This window comes from Dermacentor albipictus, chromosome 3 (genome assembly GCF_038994185.2).
Source record: "Dermacentor albipictus isolate Rhodes 1998 colony chromosome 3, USDA_Dalb.pri_finalv2, whole genome shotgun sequence".
Lineage (NCBI taxonomy): Eukaryota > Metazoa > Arthropoda > Arachnida > Ixodida > Ixodidae > Dermacentor > Dermacentor albipictus.
This window is the reverse complement of record NC_091823.1, coordinates 188,391,745-188,415,740: the sequence shown is the minus strand read 5'-3', so window position 1 is coordinate 188,415,740 and position 23,996 is coordinate 188,391,745. Positions and strand designations below refer to the sequence as shown.

General features: G+C 44.1%; 1 protein-coding gene across 2 annotated transcripts in view; it reads right to left on the bottom strand.

Moving 5' to 3' along the window:
* Positions 1–23,996, bottom strand: part of LOC139057684 (uncharacterized) — a 504,738-nt gene that overhangs the window by 388,812 nt on the left and 91,930 nt on the right. The window lies entirely within an intron of this gene.

The following is a 23,996-nucleotide window of genomic DNA, read 5'->3' as shown; positions in this document are numbered from 1 at the left end:
TCGCCGACGACGCTAGCCTCGTTTCCTTTTTTTTTTTTCTTGATTTGTTTTTCCGTGTAAAGCGATGCTGCGTGAAGCCGCGAACGCGGGTCTGGGCGACAGTTCCCGAGGGATAAGAAAAAAAAAATCCAACTCTGATAGTCTCAACAACACCCACGCTAATTCATTCGAGTTACTGGTAAGAAGATGCCGACAAAATGCAACTGCAGGAATAAAGACTGCGCTCGAGTAGGAAAGTGCGCAAGCACATCGGGACGCGCAAAGAATACGCGTCGCAAAAGCGAGCGCGCGTATTCCTTTTGTTTCATATCACGTTGATGTTGTATATGTAGCAAGCAGTGGCCATCACCCACGGCGACAAAAACGACGCACTAGAAGTTTAGGCGTCCAGAGCAATTGGTGTAGTATTGCGAAGAAAAAAATAGCGTGGTAGAGAGGACAGAACAAGGCGAAACAACACGAAAATTGACTTGTCACTGACCATACGTTGCGTATATTGTAGTCCACGGTATAACCATATTATCCTGCCTTCTTCGCACTCGTACATGCTCCCGCATTTGCGAGGTGACAGAATAATACTACTAGGCGAATTCAACCTACCATATATCGACTGGCGTACCATGAAATATCAATCGAAATTGCTGGAGGCAGTGTTTATTGTAATGCTATCATTTGACCTTAGTAAAATTGTATACCAGCCCAAACTTGTTCAAGGCACTAGCTCTAACATACTAGATTTGTCGTTTCGAAGAGAATATTTCCCTATATATATAACAACAATTCAACCAATTGACGCTTATTCAGACCACAAGATAACGACCTTCCAACTCAAAGAACTAATCACCACATATACATCATTCCTTATATTAATTTCAACGAAGCTGATGACAACAGTGTACTCGACCATTTCTTTTTTTCAATTTTCCTTCTTTTGAGCAGTTGCAGACGAAGTAAACAAAGATATTAAAGCATTTAAACTAAGTATTTGAACTGATTACGTCATCCTGCAAACGTAGCTTGGTGCCATACAAAACTGAAAATGTGCTCAACGCGTGTATAAATCGAGACATTAGTCATGCAAAACGTAGGTAAAATTCCTCTCAAAATCACCTTAAAATATCCGAAACAGAAAAGGAGCACTACTCTTTAGGCAACCATCAATATTACCAAATCTAAAATGAAAGCGGCGAAGGACATCTACTTCCGTTACTCGCTAAGTTCACGGAGAAGTCTCCAGAAAAATTCTGAAACTACCACTCAGCAGCAGCTGCAGTGTGGCAGCGGTCACATCTCTTACTGTGCAGTTGTTGGCTTCACATATGGGTCTAGCTACCAACCAGATAAACTTTTCAGTGCCTGCTGGTGCGCCTGCGTTCTCAAGTATCCAGTATCATCGTGGGCTTTCGTGGATGGGATTCTGATGTGACTACTGACGATGCACTCTTATGCTTTGACCTGCGCATGCGCTTCCCCGCCAGCATTGATATATCAGCTTCCCTGAAGCAAGTTCACCTCGTTCAGCAGCAGCAGTGCGGCAACGGCTTCATCTCTGACTGTGCCGTAGCTGGTTTCGCATATTGTTCTAGCTACCAACCAGTTGAAATTTTGGGGACCTGTTGGTGTGCCTGCGCTCACAAGTATTCAGCCGTATGAACGTGGGCTTTCACAGATGGGATTCCGATGCGACTGCCGAAGATGCACTCCTATCATTAGACCTGCGCATGTGCTTCACCACTAGCATGGCTATATAAGCTTCCCTGAAGCATGTTGATTTCAATCAGCAGCAGCAGTGTTGCAGCAGTTACATCTCTGACTGTGCCGTTGTTGGCTTCACATGTGATTCTAGCTACCAACTAGATAAACGCTTCAGTGCCTGCTGCTGCGCCTGCTTTCTCAAGTATCCAGTATCATCGTGGGCTTTGGAGGATGGGATTCTGATGTGACTGATGACGACGCGCTCCTATCCTTGGACCTGCGCATGTGCTTCACCGCCAGCATGCTATATACGCTTCCCTGAAGCAAATTGCCTTCATTAAGCAGCAGCTGCAGTGTGGCAGCGGTTACATCTCTGACCGTGCCGTCGTTGGTTTCACAGGATCGTGATCACTTGCTCTTTTATAGAATATTGTTATGCTGCTGCTGCTTTCAGCGTTTCGTTTTCTTTTTCGTTTTATCGTACCAACTGTGGCCGAATCGTTTATGTAGGAGAAACAGACAGCCTTTTGAAGAAATACTAGACAGGCACGCTTGAGACGGTAAAGACTACTTTCGTTTACAAGCTCGGTTCTCAGTCTTCCCTGATCATCAATGACCTGAAGAATCAGATAGAGGGGCTGAAACACAGTCTTGATTACTTAAACGAGACAGTGGAGTCTCTTAGACCCGAAAAAGAGCTATTAACAGCATGCAACAAATATCTGATTGCGCGTAACGACGCCTTGGAAAAGGATATCAGTCACATGGAAGAATACTCAAGAAGAAACAATGTCGAAATCAAGGGCGTTCCGTTCATTTAAGGTGAAAACTACATGGCTATTCTCCAAACTAGTGCCTCTAAAATTGACTGCCTTGTTTGGGCTAGTGATGTGAACATCATTCACAAAGTTTCATCTGGTTCTGGCTCAAACAATTTACTAGTTTGATTACACTCACGAACGCCTAAAAACATGTCTATTAGGAAAGCTCGTAAAGCCCGTCTAGATGCAAATGGCATCGGTTTCAGTACTTTAGATGGCGTGCCTGTCTTCTTCAACGATCACCTCACTCCTCAGAATAAAGAGCTGTTCGGCAAGGCTTCGCAACTTAAGATAGAAAAGAACTGGCTCTTTCTGTGGACTGGTGGTTGCGTCATAAAGCTGAGGCAGTCAACAAACAGCAGGCTCTTTCGAATGAAGAATGAGTCTGACCTAAGGGTGTTCGCCTAATCAGCTTGTGTTTTTTTTCTTTCTCTAGTTCAGTTATTCACGTAGTCGGCATAACCATCTTCACGAAGTTCAAGTGCTGCTGCCCTCATGTCTCCATTCATTCTCGATAGTATCTGTTTCAGACTTGGCTTGGTGGTAGTGATAGGAATCTCTACTATTTTCCATCATATAATGCCGAATACTGCATCCTTTCTTCATCACAACATGATGGCGCAGCCATGTTTATTCTATCTTGAATCAGATATATATGTAGCCTAGACATTCATTTCAACATTTGTAACTACGAGTCAGTTTGGATCGAAGGTGGTTACTCTGTCCTATGCGAAGATAATAAAAATATTGTCTTTGGTTCCATTTATCGGTCACCGCATTATCCACTTCCGGCTATTTGTGATACACTCGATACCGTTCTTGACATTATCTCGAAATAAAACAAGTGCGTTGATATAAACATTAATCTATGACTATGCTCCTTCCTCATGCCTTCTCCAAGCTAGTTGTTTTCATGGTTACGGCCTTGAACCTCTTCTTTCTCTTCATACTCGTTACTCTGTTGATGGCTCAGGAAGACGAATTGATTGTGCGCTGTCCAACCTCCTCTGCCCTCCTTCCGCATTCATTCTTTAAAGTGAGATTACGGTTTATTTCTTCATAGCTCAATGCACAGTAGTCTTCACATCAATAACACAAGTTTTGTTAAACACATGTTTGAGCGTACTAAATTTGAACAATTAATATCTATCTATCATTGGTGTTGTGTTACATCAATGGACAAAGTTGAGTCAGTGAGTGAGTGAGAATACATTATTTCGAAACAGAACGATAGGCGTCCGACGCGTTAGTGGGCTGCGGCACCCGCCGAGGTTACGGCCAAGACTTCTTGCCTCTCGGAGGCTTCCTTGGCCCGCTGGACTGCCCAGGGTTGGTCTTTTAGGTTTGAGCTGAGCAGCGCGGCCTGCCATCGCGCACCGAGGCTGTCGATGGAGGCTACGCTCGCATTGTCCCGTATTAGTTTCTGGCATTTCCATAGCACGTGTTGCAGCCTGGCTCTGATGCCACACACTTTGCATCTATCTGTTGTGTATATTTCTGGATAAATAGCGTGCTTTAGTATGGGGCTCTCGTATGATTTGGTTTGTAGTTGTCGCCACTGGACAGCTTGCGATCTAGTTAGTTGTGGGTGGGGTGGAGGACGAGTGCATCTTTGCATCTTGTAATGGTTGATGATGTCGCTGAACCGGGTCAATCTGTCTTCCCGTTCCCATACTTCAGAGGGCCCTGTCGACGTATCTGCGTTCATCGCAGCTCGGAAAGTCAGTCCTCGAGCTACGTTGTGTGCCGCCGCGTTAGGGTTGTCCTCTCCCGTTGTGCCGGTGATGTGGGCCGGTATCCATAGGATTTGGACGCACCGGTCTTCCCTTGTTGGTTTGCCTTTTTATGAGTATGTTTAGAGCCTCAGCTGGGATCCGGCCGGCCGCGAAGTTGCGTACTGCCATCTGGGAATCACTGATTATATAGTATGCGTTGGTTTGGGCTATGGCTAACGCTATAGCCGCTTCCTCTGCCGTTTCGATGCGTGTCGTGTTTGTAGCCAAGCTTGTGTAGCATTGTCTGTTGTGGTTAAGTACTGCTGCGACAAAGCTGCATTTGTGTTTGTAACGTGCAGCGTCTACAAAGACCGCGTCCTTGTTTCTTCCGTAGTTCTTCGCCATGTTCTTTGTCCTGCTTTTTCTCTTGCCCTCAGGGTGCACAGCATGCACATTCTTGGGTAAGGGGGGTACCGTGACTTCGGCCCTTATTTCCTTGGGTATGTCCCGTTTGTCTCCGTGTTGTGTGTGGTAGCGGATCCCTAATTTATCTAGGATGTGTCTGCCCGCCATCGTCTTGGAGCGGCGTTCGTATTGCGCTATACGTTGCGCTCCTATTAGCTCCTCTGGCGTGTTGTGCAGTCCCAGCTCTAGGAGTTTCACCGTGCTCGTGCTTAGCATGAGTCCAATTGCTTGTTTATATATCTTCCTAATCAAGCCGTCTAGCTTCTTTTTTTCTGCAGCGCCCCATCTGTGGTATGCCGCCACATAAGTGATCTGACATGACGAACGCCTGGATGATTCTCATGACGCTTGCTTCTTTTCATTAACTCGTGCCTGTTGGTGAATCTCTTGATCAATCGCATCGCCTGAGAAACTATGGCTTCAATTTTGCAACTAGTTTCTCCATTGGTGCCCTTGGCTTCTATGATCATTCCCAATACCCTCATCTTCTCGACTTTCGGTATGCGTTGTCCATCTTGCGTCATGAGTTGTATGTCTTTGTAGGTTTGTGGGTTGTAGTTCTTGGGAGGTCTCCCCTTTAGCATTAGTACGTACAGCAGCAACTCAGATTTGTCGGCCAAACATGCTGGACCGGTGCCTTCTAGGTATTTGTCGGCTACTTCAACAGCTTCTTGTAGTGTCTGTTCAATCGATTCATCGCTGGTATCATTTATCCATAGCGTGGTGTCGTCTGCATAGATCGTGTGGTTAAGTCCTTCGATTCTTTGTAATTTGCTAGGAAGATCAATCAGAGCCAGGTTAAAGAGCATAGGCGATATAACCGATCCTTGCGGTGTGCCTGCACTGTTATTAGGCACTTTATCGGACGTCAGATCTCCAACCATGATTTTTGCTTCTCTATCCTTACGAAGTTTCGTAAATAGTTGTACGTCCGCTCGGCCAAGCCAAGGTTGCTTATTTGGAACAGTATGGCTTGATGTGCCACATTGTCGAATGCCTTCTAGAGATCTAGCCCGAAAATGGTGCGAGTTGATCGCCAATGTTCGTCTATTACTTGGTGCTTCAGGTGCAGCTCGGCGACCTGTGTAAACAGGCTTCTTCGGAATCCTATCATCGTTTTTGGGAGTAAGTCGTTGTCTTCTATGTAGTTAGTGAGCCTTGCGAGGAAGGAAAGGCATGCTCCATTAGTTTGCCCACGTAGGAATTTAAAGATAGATAGAATAACGTCTTAGATTCCCTAGTTGCAGTTGTTTGCCAGGCTTTGGTATTAGGATGACTTATGCCGTCTTCCACTGCTGCAGTATTTTTCCTTGTTTCCAGCACTCATTGATCTATTCTGTTAGTTTGCCAAGGGACGCGTCGTCCAGGTTGGTGAGTGTCTTGTTTGTAACGACGTCTGGGCCCGGTGCCGATTTGGTGCTGAGTTTGTGCAGGACTGGTGTTATTTCTGCTTCGCTAAACTCTTCATCAAGGTCGGAGTTGTCTTCCCCCTTCTATTCGGGATGAATACATGGCAATGCCTGTGATATGCATCTGAGTTGGACCTCTTTCAGAAAATCTTGCGGTGTTCCTTTATAAGCGAATAGGATCTTGTACATGTTCTGAATGCGCACCCTTTTTGCTTCCTCTGGGTTAAGGAGATATTTGAGCAACCTCCACGTCTTGTTCGTGCTAAGTTGCTGATTCATCTCCGTGCGTAGTTCCTCCCATTGTAGTCTTTGGAGCTGTTGTGCATATTGTTCTATTTCTTTGTTTAGTAAAGCTATCTTCTTCCTTAATATTTTGTTATGTTTCTGCATTTTCCATCGTTTCTGCAGCCCTTGTTTGGCCTCCCACATGTGCGAGAGCCTGCTGTCTATCGCTTCTAGCTGAGCCTTTTGTGGGATAAACTTCGTTGATTTGGAGATGTCTTCATTAGGTTGGCTGTCCACTGGTGAATGTCTTTAATGGTTTCTGAATGGTTTCTGTAATGGTTTTCCTGAATTTCACCCAATTAACTAATTTGAGTTGATTACTGCTGCGTTTGTCGAGGCCTCCATTGAGCTGGATTTCGATTATGGTGTGGTCACTCCCCAGGTCTTCCTGTGTATTAAGCCATCTTATGGATTGTATATTTCTTAGCGAAGGTGAGGTCTGGTGTGGAATCGTGACAGACGCTGTTGCCTTGCCTTGTAGGCGTTGCTGGGTCCGTGACAAGAGTTTGACCTTCCTGTTGGGAGTCGAGCCATAGCTTTTTGCCTTTGGGGTAGATGTACTTGTACCCCCACGTGGTGTGGGCGGTGTTAAAGTCTCCACCTATTATCACCTTCTGGTCACCTGCTATGTTGAGCGTGCGTTTGAATTGTGTTAAGAATCTGTGCCTCTTGAATTTTGGACTGCTGTATACGTTTAGAATTAGCTCATCTGAAATGGTCTCGTCACTAAGCGAAAGTGTGAATGTTTGCTCTGGTGACGTTTACCAGAACTTGTTATGGATGCATAGCGTATTTGCTCTATAAATGGATGATCATACAGGAGCTGGCTGTATCTATATATGACCACTGAACAAGTCTCAAGTAATTTCGACAATGCCTAATGTAGTTGTGACATCTATAGCATAACTCGTGTTAGTCTGTGTAATTACTGAATATAGCCTAGAGATAGCCCTGGCTACCTAAAGTAACTAACATTTTTGGACTGTTCAACAAATTTTGCGTTGATGTGCCTGCGACCACGGAAGTGAGCCCACAGCAAGCCTCGTGATAACTTCTGTAGTGGCTCTACTGCGAATTCTTAAGTTTTCTTGCTACGCAAAGGCATTTGTAAGCAGTTTAATTCATACCCACTTTTACTAGCTATGGTGCGTCATAAATAAAAAATGGCTGGGCTCGTATGATGAAGTTATTGAGCTTTATTTCTTTGCATTGATGCGTTTTACCGAAAACTGCTGAGTGCATTTGAGAGTGATCTTCAGGCAACTGTTTCAATGAAATAAATGCTGCACTTTTAATGAGATTGTCAAATTATTCAGCAGCCTGCAGAACTTAGTTCTGTAGTTTCATTCCTGTTAGCATAACAAGTATAGCTTGCATGTCTATATGATTTTATTGAATGCATTTTTATCAAGTTGTATGTAATGTATTAGCTTACCATTGCATAGAATTATGCGCACAATGCTTAGCTGCACTGCATTCTTCTTTCGCATGCTTTGAAATGCGGCGGGCTGTATTCCTGGCCGGCTTTCTGGTACTTCAGCTTTTACATGACAAAAAAGTTTGGTCGCATAATTGCACCGCTGGGATGGATCTTCAAGAGCTATGCAATTCCTTTTCATGATTTCCCCACAAGCCAACACAAAACCAGGCCAAATGTTGTTAATGCTATGTAAAATGCAGCAGGCCTCCTGCACCGCTAGGGCACATTATGAGGAACGTCCCTGACTTCCCATTATGTTAATTTATAATCAATACGGAGGTACTGTGGATATCCTAAATCCACAACCAAATGTCCCTCAAATGTCCTTTGGACGATTGGGTAACACAATGTTCCAAAAACGCCCTACATTCTGACAAAAATGTCCTTAGGACGTACTCAAGATTATGCAGTAAAATAATCCATATTTAAAACTTCTCGGACGTCCGAATACGTCATTATAACGTTCGTGGGCGTTTCTATGAACGCCGATTCGCGTGAATGGGGCGATCCCATGGACATCCACGAAGGTTCCACAGGCTTCTTAGATATGTTCTCGGGACGTTTGAATGTCCCGTTTCGGATCTCTGCTGGACATCTGTAGGACGTCGATGGTCCAACAGGGTTCTTGCGCGGCATCTGTCTTCGGCGATGACTGACATGAAGGAAATCTGTAGAAGATGGGCGGATCAGCACGTAACAAAAGCTTGAAAAGGGCCTAGTTGGTGCAGCTCTACTTTGGCGGTGGCAGGCACGGTGACACAGAACGATGGAATTCGAGTCTCCAACTGTGTTTCCAGCGTTTGCTCTCATGCTACAGAAGTGGTCAACACAACTTTGGGTACAAAATTAACGCGGTACAGCTTCAATAGGGGATAATCAAAATGCACTGTTATCTGGCAGCGCGGACCGCGCCCGCCATGTTGGGACGTAGATTCCAAGCGCCTGTAGGTCTTGCAGCTCGGCGATCATCGCTTTCTGGTTACATATGACTGTAAAATGCAACAGTCACTTTCAACATCCAGCGATTATTATCGAACGCTCTCCACTGCGGCCACACGAATCAACTAACAGCATTCTCGAGTGGCGTGCTACTTCGAAACCTTCGCCGAGCCTCTTCTCATGCGCGCTTCGAAATCTGAGCCAAGTACCTCATAAACAACTGCTCACTGGCTCTCGAATTTTCGGCTGAAGCTTCTAAAACAATCTTGCGTTGTATTACAATCCCCCAGACTTGTTGCTTCTGCAAGAAAATGGGGTCTTGAGGGAAAAATTATGGTCTCTGTTTCATAAGTAGCGTGCAACGCTATGAAGGCTATCAATACTAGCGATGTGATGAACAAACAGTGTTCTACAGTTGTTAATAAGCTCCTTTAGATCGATTTGCATTTCGATGATTCATACCCGCAAAACAGAAATGTAATAGGGTGCATGTCACAGGTACGCCTGTGAGATGCAGCTCTACGTTACTTGACAAACAAGGAACCACATCAAATGGAACGCGCAGGAAAGAAGCGCTGGAAGAACACTGCCAAGAACAACTAAACAAGCGAGTCTAGACTAAAGATTTCTAGTAGCGTTGTTTGAATTGGTTCTGAAAGAATTATAGAGAAATATATATTTCTGGCACAATCACAGTTCTTCTGAATGCCTCGTCTACTGCTCTACCAAGTGCCTAAACCGACTCTTATTTGGGAAGGTGGCCAACGATGCGTGGCCGCACGACCACGTAGAGCACCGGACGCTACGATTCTGGGCGTACTGCGCCCACCACGGAAGGTTAGAGAATAACCCGCATAAGCACAGCAAAGAAGTGGCTACGTCAGGTGGCTCGACTGATAACTGTCGAAGCGTCATTCAAAACACACGGAATCGTTCTGCACTTCCGGCGCCGTTTTCTCTACTTCGTTTCTAAATAAACAGATGTTGATTCATAAATATCACAAACAACGGTTAAACTAGTGAATGTTTGCTTTTCCTTCTTGTTTGGCTGTTGCCTCGGCTCTCTCCTTTAGTAGATCGCGTAATTTCTAAATTTTTTGCGATTCTTTTTTCCAGTTGTAAATTTGCGCGAGATGTGCTGTACAATAAGGGAACAACCAGACGAGGTAACGGGTGAGAGTCATATCGCTTATGTGTTTAACAATTATTCCAGGGCTTGACGACGGGCGCTGTTTGGCACGATCTTATTTATTTATTTATTATTTATTTATTCATTTATTTATTGTTTGTTTATTTGTTTGTTTGTTTGTTTGTTTGTTTGTTTGTTTGTTTGTTTGTTTGTTTGTTTGTTTGTTTGTTTGTTTGTTTGTTCGTTTGTTTGTTTGTTTGTTTTCGATACCCTCAATCGCCAAGGCATTGGACAGGGGAGTGGCTGACAACATATAAACAAAGAACAGAATGAAACGTGACGCGTGACACAGTATTAGCGGCAAATTGTAATAGTGAAATGAAATTTAACAGAATTGTAATAAAACAAACATAACTGAACTGAACAGAAATAAACATAGCATGTTATACAACACTAGTGGCAAAACATGAGCGTAAGAGAAATTTGGAAAATTGCTAGAAAAAAATCTGAAGAAGTAAAAGAAATTGCAGGCGTCGCGACGCACGTAAAAAAAAAAGGAGTGGAGAGGAGAGGTATACGAGATGATTAAGTAGGGCTATCACAATGCACGTGCGCAGATAAAGAATGGGGAAAAAAAGAGATGGATCAAAAACGGAAACAATGTCGTCAGGTAGGTGGTTCCAATCGTTTTGTGTCTGCGGTATGAAGGGCCAATATAATGTGTTTGTGATGCAAAAAATTACTTTAAATTTGTGTATATGGTCAATACGTGATGAGCAATATGTGGGTGGCGTGATAAGCTCGGTACATAGTGATGATTGATGGAAGACCTTATGAAAGAGATTAAGGCGGAGATACTTACGTTGCAGTAACAGAAATGGCGGTGATAGAGCTTGTTTCATTGCTGGTATACTTGTTGTACCATGGTAATGAGAAAAATTAAACGTGCGGTGTCATTCTCAATTAATTCTAGAGACCTAATTCAATTTGCGTGATGAGGGTTCTAGATTGCAGCGGCGTATTCTAACTTGGAGCGCACAAGACTTTTGTATAGAAACATTTTCAGGGGACAGACAGACAGACAAGGAACTTTAATTACAAGGTCCTGAGAAGCTTTGCCCTAAGGCAGAGCTGCGGGCCGCTCCCACGTGGGGATGGGTAGGCCGAGCCTAACCGCCGCTTCGCGGGCTCTCTGGACAGCCCAGGTTTGACGTGAAAGTTCTGAGCTCTCGATGGCAGAGCTCCATTCTTCTTCTGTGATGCGATTGGGTCCCTGTAACGAGGGGCATCACCAGAGCATGTGTGCGAGATTGCTAACAGCCCCATAGTCGGGGCAAGTAGAGCTAAAAGCCTCTGGAGTGATCGTGTGGAAAAGGGCCAGGTTTGGATAGCACTTGGCCTGAAGCATGCGTATAGTGGACGCCAGAGGTCTAGCCAGTTTGCTGTGAGGGGGAGGATAAGTCCTCCTCCCCATGTGATAGTGCGTAGTAATTTCGCTGAAAGTAGTGAGAGTGTCCCGAAACTCGAGAACCCCGGAGTCTGAGCTCGATCCTGCTCCCGTGCGGTGGGTTAGTGCGCGCGCTTGGGAGTGGGCGATATCATTGAGATTGGGAAACGAGTCAAGCTGGCGTTCGAGGTGAGCCGGAAGCCACGTGATGTTGTGCGGAGAGATGATCTTGTTCTTGAGAATCTTGTGAGCCTCCTCAGCGATGGATCCTGAAGCGAAAGCCCTGACCGCCGATGTCGAATCAGTGAAGATTTATGATGTGCTGTTGTCTAGGAGTGCTATTGCAACTGCGACCTGCTCCGCTCTGGTTGGTGTTGAGCACTTCAGGGAAGCCGCATTCACTATGTGTCCGTTGTGATCAACGAGGGCAATGGCGAAGCTAGTTAGACGACTGTCTATATTGGGCAGCGTCGACAAAACATGCCGAGTAGGGATCGTCCTTGGTACGCTTGAGGAGGGCGAGGGCTCTTGCCCTGTGTCTACCTACGTTGTGTTGAGGATTAACATTACCGGGAAACGGTGCAACTCGTATGTTGTACCTTTGATCTTCTGAAATTTCATATTTCCGCTCTTCCATGAGGATAGGGTTGATCCCAAAAACCACCAGGATCTTTTTTCCAGCCGCGGTACAGGATAGACGGGCCAGTTGGGCTCAGGGGCGTAGCCGGGGGGGGGGGGGCTTATGGGGCTTCAGCCCCGCCCGAAATGTTTTCGTGCTGTCCATGCACCGCCGAACAAAGCAACTCCCAGCGCCGGAAATCACCCTGAATTTTGTCTAGAATGTCTTTTCGACGCTCGAAAAGACATTTAACCGTGAAGATTGCAAACTCGGGCTGGATGTCGTGGCAACGCCTATACACCGGGACTCACATAACGCCAAGCAGTCCCATCCGAGCACAAAGTTTCAATGGCGCTTTGATGGTGAGCGGGCTCGCCGCGGCATCTCACTGAGGCCACGGTATCTGGAGCGCATGGATATCAATTGCGAAACTTTATGGGTATAAATCTCATAAGCTCTTGATGTGAAAGGTGCATTGACATTTCCAAAGTTGTGCTTTAGATTTTCAATTGCGGAACTTTGTGGGTTTAATGTTGCTATAAACATTTGACGCCAACGGTCTATTGACTTTTCTAAAGTCTTACATCGGAACATACAACGAGACAAGCCAAATCAACACACTAGCAGACGAGTTGACAAAGCAGGCAGCGAGGTCCAATGAGACGAGGCATTGGGGTGGTTCATTTGAGCCGTCATGTCACATAAAAAAAATATGAACATTTTTTTTAACCTACGCCAGAACATCCATGTCAAGACCCTAAAGCTAGCCAAAGTAACTACATTCTTATTTATTTTTTCTACTTTGACTTTTATTCGCGAGGACATATTGAGCCTCTTCTCTTTTTCTTTTTTCTTTTTTTGTTCTCGCTACCCTACCCGCGGGCTGCCAGAGCCAGCCAGAACGCATACGTTTTTCTCGTATGGCCCCGGCCACCGTGCGCTGCACTTCGGTGCACGTTCGGTTTGCTCTGGCCGAGTGGATTTTCACCTGACAGAGTTTTGGACGCTTTCTGGCTTGCAGACGAGAAAAAAAAAACAATGGTTGCTCGCCGCCATCACTTGAGCGGAACCTTTCCGGAAAGTCTTGTTTCGCCGCTGTAGGATACTGAGCAGTATGCGTATGGTTCTCAGTGGACCAAGCGTCTCATGTTTTCTTCGGTATTCCTTCCGTAGCCCCATTAGGTGCCCGAAGTAGGCATTCGATTCTGGCCAACTTACTTTCCTATGCGTTTTTTTTTTTTCATTTCGGTGTCTCCGCCTCACAGAAAAAAAAATACATTGTTGCGGCGTAGCGAATTGTCGCATGGTGAAAGTTCGATTTTGATACTTCTTTTGCGGAAAGTAATGGGCAACGGGACGCTTCAGTTACCGGATACGTTTATTATATGATTGCGAAAGCAATTATATGGACACTCCAGGCGCAATCCGGCCGTCGCCGCCGCCCTCATGTTTCGTATAAAGTCCAAGGGTGATAACATCGTGAACACGCGCTGCATGCTGTATGTGCGAGTGAAAGCGGAGGAGGGGAGGTGGTATGGGTGAGCCGACGATGGTGGCTGTCTTGTGTGCGCAAAGGAGAAAAGCGGGGAGCAAGCGCGCCGCCTTCCGTCGCGCGCAATACATCGGGGGGAGTGGATGGAATGGGGGCGGAATCTAGGATTCTGTGAATCTATGATTGTGCAACATGTTTATTTGCCTTGTTTGACGCATTATATACAGTTACTTCTTCTTACATACATAGACTCATTGTAGACTTATACGTATACTTAAATATCTTTTTGCGAGGTTTTGTGTATACATGCAGTGGACTTTGTTTCCAGTGACACTTTTTTGTCCTTTATCAAGCCGTATTTTCGCATTTGTATATCCCATTGTATCTTTGCATTTCTAATGTACGAGGGCGAGTCAAATGAAAGTGAGCCTACCCTAACCGCGCAATAATGGTTCGGTTCATTATCTGCGAGGCATGTGCGCAGGAGAACGGCATGTCTCATTTACAAATGTGACACGCAGGTGTGAAGATAAATGTTCTTTAATGCTCTCATACACTGGGTTGAATATGGTTGCGTCACATAATGGACACTTCAAAAGTTGAACAGCTCGGTGTCGCGAAGTTTTTGACAGCTGAAGGTGTTTCCAAAACAGAAATTAATCACCATATGACTGCCGTGTACGTTGAACACTTCATTTCTTTGACCACTGTGAAGCGTTGGAGCAAACGGTTCAAAGGACGTTGCAAAGACATTCCAAGACCGGGCCAAAACCATCGACAGCGTCATTGAGATTTTTCACTGGCCATTGCATATATACAAGAATGTAAGCACGGTTCTTGAGTGACAAAGTTTCATTAACACATTTGTCCTCACCTTGTTGAGTTCATTGCCTTTTAATTTTTCATATCAGCGGCATGCACTGCTTTCCTGGATTCGAACTGATATAGTTCTAAAGTTCGTGTGATATTTTCTTTACTACATAAAGAGACAAAAAACATGGAAGCATTGACGTCAGTTATGTTGGGCACAATTTTTGGCACATACGAGTACAATATTTTATGAGAAAATACATATTTTACTTGTATTTACAGTGGGTAGCTTTCAAGAATTCGTTTGCAGCATCTTTTGCAATGACAATGTAGTTATTATACATGTATTTGATCCCTCGATAAATTGTTTAAGAGGAAGCTTTAGCTCGGGCCCAATCCGATGCGGCCTATTCAAATACTTGTAAAACGCAGAAACGCTTTTCTGAGATAATCCTGCTAATAGCTTTTATTGAAATTGGTTGCATTTGAGAGAGAAAGTTAAATCCTAGTGTCTGTTTGAAACAGAACTTCGATTTAGGGCCTGAATTTTGTTTAAAATATTTTGAAAAATTCGAAAGTTTGAAAAAATAGAAGCACGACGTTTACAAACTAATAGCTATGCATGAAGAACAGATATTGTGGTTCTGTAAACGGCATTTATTATAACAGTCAAAGCGGACAAGTTTGCTGTGTCAATTTGTATCTTACGTGAATTGGTTACGTTGTGTACAAGGATTCTGCAAAAGCCATATTTCCACAATACTAATTTTTTTTAGATTAATGTGTAGCATATCTATTTTGTCTGCTGTAGATGTACTATAAGATGCAATTCACAGAATTGTGATATCATTTTTCATTGTTGAGTCACGGAGTTTTAAACTTGATAGTTTCGTGTTCTGAAAATTTTCAATTTTGGCCAGTTTTTAATAAATAATTTACCACCTAAATGAAAAATTCGAAACCAGTAGTCACTAGAATTCAACGTTTTCTTTTATATGCAACAAACCTCGTCAAATTTGGTGAAGTGGTTGCAGGGAAAAACGAATTCCCCTTCTACATGTACTTAAATAGGAGCACCCGAGCTAAAGCTTCCTCTTAAGGAGGAGGCTGAGCTGCAACGTGCAGCTATATATATATATATATATATATATATATATATATATATATATATATATATATATATATATGAAAAAATACATATTTTACAAAATACATATATATATGTGTATATATATATTGGGCCAGTGGCGTAGCCCCCCCCCCCCCCCCCGAACAAAATTTCTGGCTACGCCACTGGTTGGGCTGACTCCTGGGCCTCAATTATCTCGTCCAATGTGTTGTGCACTCCTAGTTGCATAAGGAGATCCGCACTCGCCCGTAACGGAATGTTCAGTGGAGGTGAGGTTTCTTGAAGTTACGTCGTAAGTATCCTACTGTGGGGTTCCTTTCTACTCCACCGTTCCAACCCACATCGCGGGTCCCGTGGATATGCCGGCGTCCCGATGAGTGGTCACTCGGAGAAATAATGAGGCGAAAGGAAAAGTTAAACGCAGCTGGCGTTTTGTCCCGCCGCACCTCGTTCCAAGAGCAATCAGACCAGCTGATTACGAACCGAATCACATTCCTGGTTGATGGATCGATCTAAACAAAGAAGGTTCAACAAGTGAAGGAACAGCGAGGCGCGTGACCGTTGCAATAGACGGTGACAACTGAACGCATCTCCAGTGAATCGCGCGGGCATCGAATTGATGAGAAAACTGGCCTCACACCCCAGGAGATGCCAATAACTACTGCCATCCAAAAGGAGTCAAAGAGGCAGCAAAATGTTGAGTGTCGAATAGCTGCCAAGTCTCAAGCTGGATTTGGCGGCGCTTTAGGAATGTGTGTGAAGAGTGGTGGCGTGGACGGGGGGGGGGCGTGGACGGGGGGGGGGATATGCCACTTCATTTCAAGGGGTTGGGGGCGTCCCGGGTTTAACTGTGGTTGCTTCGTTCGCGCTGTACTCTGCGTAGATTCGAACTGACGCAGTGCAAGTGAATCCGCACGTGCACATCCCGTGAAAACAGCGCAGAACCGCGATCGGAGCCTCAGCCGTACGCTGTTTTTTGCCGTTCGCCGCCGGAAATATCAAGTTTCTGCATAGCAGGGCATTGCGCACGTTTGCTTATACTCGCGTTCCATGCAATGCTTGATTCTCGTGCTGCTTTACCGCTTCCGGATTTTGTAAGTTGAGGACCTCGCTGCTTACAGAGCCTCCTGCTTCTAGCACAGCTTTAGCGCAGTAACATGAGAAACCCTGCAAACGCGCGTCTCAATAGCCGAACTGCAAACAAAGAAACACAGGGTAATTAAATGCCAAATGGAAGTACGGAGTGCACATGCGATTTAACAGGGCGCTGCAAGGGTGAAGCAGTGACAGCGTGAGAGCGCTGATCTTGTCTAGCCACATATGCTGTTGGTGAGCTGCTGTGAAGGTGTGTAGAGCGATGTGCTATGACATTGTACCCACTACTCGATTTTTACAGTGAAGCTGTTCATGCGGGCTTTGTGCCGTCGTTGTGGGACATCGCTAAAGCGTCGTCTCCTTCCACAGCTTGGCACCCCTCGGCGCTACCGCGCGAACGTGCTCCCGTGTTCGTCGTCGTCCACCGCAGGCTCCGTTGCCACTCGTCATTCCAGCGTAGAATTTCACTTCTGTCGTCGTAATGGCGAGGCCGGGTATGAGCCATTGCTTATGGAGCTATGATCCGTTCACTGTCTTACGAGATGGACAGATCTAATTTTGAAGCAATTTAATTTTGAAGAAACGCAAGCGGCAATGCCGGGTGGATGCTGCTACCACGCCACCGAGAAAACTAGACATTGAACGCTAGCGACCTCGGCGCATTGCAGGCACACCGTCAATGACGACATTCTCTCCGTTGCAGGTGAACGTGTGTGTAACCTCACTGAGAAACTCAAAGACGTCAATCGTCAAACCTGCTGCCTATAGCGGGAGCGTTAGCGAAAGTTTGCTCGTGAACGGGCTCGTCATCCCATGGCGCATGGTTTAGCTAACAGAACTTCGCTGTTCGACCATCTTCATGGACTGGAAGGGGCGTTTTTATTTTTATTTTTTGTTTATTTATTTATTCAATACTGCCAGCCGCCATTTGGTAGCCAAGGCAGGAGTGGTACAAACATACATCACTGTACAACGCGATGCAACAAAGCGAGCGCGCACACAATAAAAAAGCAAACACAGGAGCAAGAACAAATATCTTGCGTTTCTCAAAAAAAAGAAATGCAAAATAAATAAGAGCATGAACAAACACACTGCGTCTATAACAAAATAATTATGGGGTTTCACGTGCCAAAACCACTTTCTAATTATGAGGAACGCCGTAGTGGAGGGCTTCGGGAATTTTGACCACCTGGGGTTCTTTAACGTGCACCTAAATCTAAGTACACGGGTGTTTTCGCACTTCGCCCCCCTCGAAATGCGGCCGCCGTGTCCGGGATTCGATCCCGCGACCTCGTGCCCAGCAGCCCAACACCATAGCCACTGAGCAACCACGGCGGGTGCGTCTATAGATATAACACAGACACGACAGTAGATAAGAAGGAATCTTGGTTTGTCAAGCTGACCACGTCACGCGGAAGCCCGTTCCATTCTGGTATTGTTTTTGGAAAGAAAGAAAACTGGTAAGGTTTAGTTCGGCATCGTGGCACTACTATCGTCGAGTTGCGTTTGCCGCGCGTTGGGCGAGAAGTGTTATATTCCATGTAAGAGTCAAAATTAATGTTTGCTAAATTATTAATAATACCATGCAGCAGCTTTAAACGGTGTAACTTACGGCGGGATTGAAGCGTCTGGGGTTCAGATTGCCTTAGTAGACTAGTTACAGACACATGTCTACCGTATGCGTTGTAGATAAATCTCAGTGCTTTCTTTTTAACGCCTTCAATGCGATTATAATCTACTTGGCTGTGCGGATCCCAAAGAACGTCCGCATATTCCAGCAATGGGCGTACTAATGAAGTGTAGGCTGTTAAGTTTGTTTTAATTGTGCAATGCTTAGGCGGTTTCTTAACAGCCAAAGCCTGTTGGACGCCTTTGAAACCAAATGCCGGATGTGCGAGCTCCAGCTTAAATTACTGCTAAATGCAACCCCCAGGTATTTGTATTCATTTACATGAGAAATGGCTGTGCCGTTAATTTTGTATGTGTAATTATGAACATGCTTCTTGCGTGTAATTGTCATTTTTGCACGCTTTGAGGTCTTTAAAGACATCTCCCAAGACAGACACCACTTCGAAACCTCTGACAGGTAATCGTTTAGTATACTATGATCCTCGGCATTTTGAATGGGTAGGTATACAACGCAGTCGTCTGCGAAAAAACGGCATCGCACTGGGGAATCGAAGCTCAAGTCATTTAAATAAATAAGGAACAGAAGTGGACCAAGAACGGAGCCTTGGGCGACTCCCGAAAGAACTGAAGCTGGTGGAGAATTGGAACCAGAGATCTGGACGTACTGGTGGCGTTCAGGAAGGTAGGAACGCCTTTTTTTTTTACGACAAAATCTGCTTTGTTGGACTTTGCTGGGCTGTAGGGACCTTTACCACCGCGAATAAATTCCAAAAGTAAGCTCTCCGTCTACGGGCTGTAGCAGTGTGACAAAGAGGCTTTGCCGGCGATTGCTTGTTTTGAGTGCGAATCAAAATACAATTTTCGTTAACGTCGCGCTGCCTTCTCAAAAGTGTTGCGGTGAAATATCACTTATTTATCTCTTGTACTTCCCTCATCGTGATTACTCGTTCAAGGAGAAGTTCTCAGTTTATCATAACGCCTGTATGAATGCAATTAGGGACGTGTGCAATACCTAGTCCTCCAGGTAATGAACATGCGCATTACAAGCTCGTAACAAAGCACCACCGGGTGGCTTACTTGTTTTTTTTTCTTTATTGCCTGACTTTGACAAAGAAAGAACTGCAATATCAGTACACAAAACAAAATATACAGGGTACAATGACCACGTCGTATTGACATAATGAGCCTGGTAGGGGGCTGCCTTCGTCACATTAAAATTCGTTCAGAGCCATCAGTGGCTCCACCTTTGAGAGCCACTCGGGAGTATCGCCACCGACCTTCAAAATCTCAACAAACCGATGCACAGTTTCAAGGAAATAAATTCGCGTAGGTCGTGCGTCGGGGTCGCAGTAGTATCCTGCCATTCGAGAGCGCCAAATACTGTGGAGGCCACTTAATATTGTTATATCAAACGAAAAACCATCCTCGTTAGTGATGGGTAGATACTGTATTCCATTAGGGTCGTGGGGAAATTGTTTCTTTAACGTTCTTTGTAGTACGTCCCCAAAAAATACCCCTCCCCAACAATGAAGAAAAACGTGATCTATCGTTTCTGGTTGTTTGCAGATAAGGCAGTGAGAACCCCATGGAAGAAATAAGCCCTTTTCCTGTACCAAGGGGCACTCAATCGTTTTCAGTTCGCTCACGCTCGTGACGACTCGTACGTACCACATTCATGTCAGAGCAAAAAAACAAAAAAAACGTTCTTTTCTTTTTCTTTTCCCGGTCAGTGGCCAAGTTGTTGTAGCGCTAGCATATTTGTGGTAATAATGTGTCGAATATTGCACCAGCTAAACGCAACACGAGAACATGCACTTCTGCTTGGTACTGCAATTTGGACGGGGAAAATGCCGTAGAGAGCGAGGATGTGAGAAAGGAGAGGAAATCATCCAGGCACGTAGAAACGATCGGCACGAAGCTCCCGCTAAAGTTGGAGTTGAGAAGTGCATCTCAAGTGCCACTGCTTAGAAAACGAGAAAACTGAAGAAAACAGACTTCGTCTTGGTGTACAGAACAGTATACTATGCAACGAGTTATAAGAAAACGGCATCGGATTGCCATTCAGAAAAAAATTGACGATTGCGGCAATGTTTGAAGAAAACTTCATTTTTGAATTTTTTAATCCTTGGCGAGCGTACGTTAATTGTACCAGGAAACAAGACAGAAGTAAATAACGAATACGGCCCCAGTCCATAAGATAGAAAGAAGCACGCGCGATGGCAGAGCAGCACTGCGTTGCCGAAGTGGCCGAGCGAGCCTGAAAGTGGCGAACCGTGTAGGCACCGAGGTAGGGAGACGGTGGAAGAGCTCTTGCCCAGTCTTAGAGCATGGGAATGGAATATTGCGCATACATGGAAATATCTGACTGCGAGTATCGTGGGGTGTGACTAATATAATACTTGAACGTGTGTCACGCAAGGCGGCAAGTTTTCGTTTTTCCTCGGGGGGGGGAGGGGGAGGGGAAGGCAGGGGCCCAACCAACGTTCTGAACTCTACTTATGTATGGCAGCATCTATATGCAGCTCCACAGAGTGTCTTAGGTATTATGCACCACGATTTGAAAATACGCAAATGCCACGTAGCTGGACAGAACCAAGGTAATGTGGTTTTCCGTCACTTGGAGATAATCAGATTATTCTTTACATTGCGCATAACTACATAATTCGTCTTACTTCTCAAATATTACACTTCGATGAAAAGTGTCAATGAGAAAATAGTAGAGCAACATGAAAAACGCCCCATATTGTTTGCTGTTGCTCAATACGAGCTACATAAAAGTGTTTTCCCAGGCGTGAAAGAAGTCCGCCACTACACGTAATATTGGCGCGCGCTACGTGCCATTTGCACATTTTTTAAATTTTCGTGCTTTACTGTAAGGACACCCTTCATGCATGCATATATATATATATATATATATATATATATATATATATATATATATATATATATATATATATATATACTTATGCTTAGCTATCAGTAATACTGTTTTCAATAACAAAATTTACCGTGGTTGAACGTGATTAACCAAGTTTGTCGAGTGATAGCACGGTTTTGCTTGCTTAGGGAAAGGGCACAGACGCTGCTCGGCGCCATCCCTTATGAAAATGACTGTTGAAATGTTGTTGGCATATTGTTGACGAACTGTTGACTCAATAGCCTTTCAACAATACCTCAACAGTTATTGAAACCACAGAGCACTAATTCAACAGTAAAGTTGTTGGGCAGTTCACAACAAAAAAGTCGTTGACTAAATTCTGTTGGTATAGTGTTGAATAGTATTGAGTATTATTGAGCCATTGTTGAGTAGTTTTCAACAATAAAGTCGTTGACTAAATTCTCTTGATATATTGTTGAACAGTATTGAGTATTATTGAGCCATTGTTGAGTAGTTTCCAACAATAAAGTCGTTGACTATATTCTGTTGATATATTGTTGAATAGTATTGAGTATTATTGAGCTAATGTTGAGTAATTTTCAACAATAAAGTCGTTGACTAAATTCTCTTGACGTATTGTTGAAAAGTATTGAGTATTGAACCATTGTTGAGTAGTTTCCAACAATAAAGTCGTTGACTAAATGCTGTTAACTTATTGTTGAATAACACTGAGTCACGAGCAATATTGAGTTTCGAAGTACATGTGAAAAACACACGCACATATGTATGTGTGCGTCTTTTGCACATATATGTTGCTTTACTGATCACTTGATCACCATTGCATATATACAGGGTGTTGTTTCACGTTACTTGAACCATAGACGTATATACACGGGTTTCAGCTAACTTTACTCAGAGTTTAAAAATATGCCGATGCACCATAAGACGATGCGACCAAATGCATGTTGCTCACTCTTGTACGTGTCACGCTATTCTTGTATTTTTCCTAAGTAGCTAACTAGTCAAGAAAATTAGCCATTCTGAATGAACAAAGTTAGGCGAAAAATTCCAATTAGAAAGTTCTAGAGCACTTTGCAAAACGTCCGATTAGGCAATTTCTAACTTTCTATCTATTAAGTGTTAGTGTTTTTCAGCTTACTGCGGATGCCCGAGCAATACAAAAAATATCACCTGACATACCCGCTTGCGCGCCGTGCGTGCAGCGCTCACAAACGAGCATACCATCGAGCAGGGTGTGTTGCCGCTTAAAAGGCGACAGGGCAGTGACGAAGGCGTTGGCTGTGGTATTGATCGCCAGCGACGTGCTTCCCTCGCTGCGGTTCATGATGGCGATAAGCAGACGGGTGTTCACACCGGTTAAATGGTATGTTTTCGTTTGTGCGCAGAAGGCTTAGGAGCCGTGCAATCACGACTCGCAGGCGGGCATGTCACGTGGTGCTTTTTGTATTTTGCGAGCATCCGCAGTAAGCTGGAAAACACTAATACTTAACAGATAAAAAGACAGAAACTGTTTATTCGGACGTGTTGCCAACTGCTCTGCAACTTTCTAATTGGAATTTCTTCGCAACTTCCTTGCTTCAGAAGTTGGTTAATTATCCTTGACTAATTATAGCCAATTAAGCAACATATAGAAATAGCGCGACACGCTACATACCAAAGGGAGCAACATGCATTTAGTCGCGTCGTCATAGAGGGCATAGAGTTTACACTTGGCCTAAAGTTAGCAGAAACACCCTGCATATATATATATATATATATATATATATATATATATAATATATATATATATATATATATATATAAATTATATAATTATAATTAATTATATAATATAATAATATAATAATATAATATAATATAATAATATAATATATATAATTATTTATATAATATAATTAATATAATTATAATTATAATTATAATTATTATTAATTATATATATAATTAAATTATATATATATATAAATATATATATAATATATATATATATATATATATATATATATATATATATATATATATATATATATATATATATAGTTTGAGAAGACAAACGTCGCTACAAGCAGTGATAAACAACCGATGATTGGACGCATCCTGCATTTCTATCGGCGTCCATTATAAGGGGCCAGTGCCCTGGCTGAGTGTTAGGAAACGGCATTGCATGCCTCCATGTTAAATATGGTCAAGGTGGCGGGGAACGTTAACAAAATTCAAGTCTGGGGTTTGACGGGCCAAAACCACGCTTTGATTATGAGCCGCACCGTAGTAAGAAACTCCATATTTATTTTGACCATCTGGGGTCCTTTAACCTGCACCAAATTTGGTGCAGGTTAAACGCACAGTACGCGGGCGTTTTTGCATTTCAGCCCCATCGAAATGCAGCCGCCGCCGCCGGCATTAGGTTCCAGGCACTCGGGTTAGTAGCGCAACACCTCAGCCGCTGTGCCACCACGGCGGGTGCGGCGGAGAAAGGAGTGAACATCGTTTTTACAGAGTAATTTAGCTTAGATGTTACCCGTTAGCGCACTATACAGAACGAAACGAAAAGCTTGGCGGATATGTACAACATGGTGCTCATATTTCACATGGAGGCCAAATTCTTCTCTGTGACCTAGACGGGGTGCTGGCGAATGTGTTGGGAATCTGCTCGGCCACCAAGCACAACCTGCGCTGCTATACGTTCTCGGTGACAACTCGCACAGCGCAGAAGCACACGCACAAATGTTTAAAGAATGGGACGACAGACCGCCTGCAGTTTGCCATGACGTCGAAATAAGAAGCACAAACAGCGACGTTTCTGTACTTTTGTGGTCAATAGTTCAGTTCGCATGGTTGCGGCACGCATTACTTTTTTTTTTTAAATACAAACGACGAAAACTGTGCGCGGAAACATTAGCACGGCGTTTGCGACGTTTGAATTTGGCGCCTTTTCCCG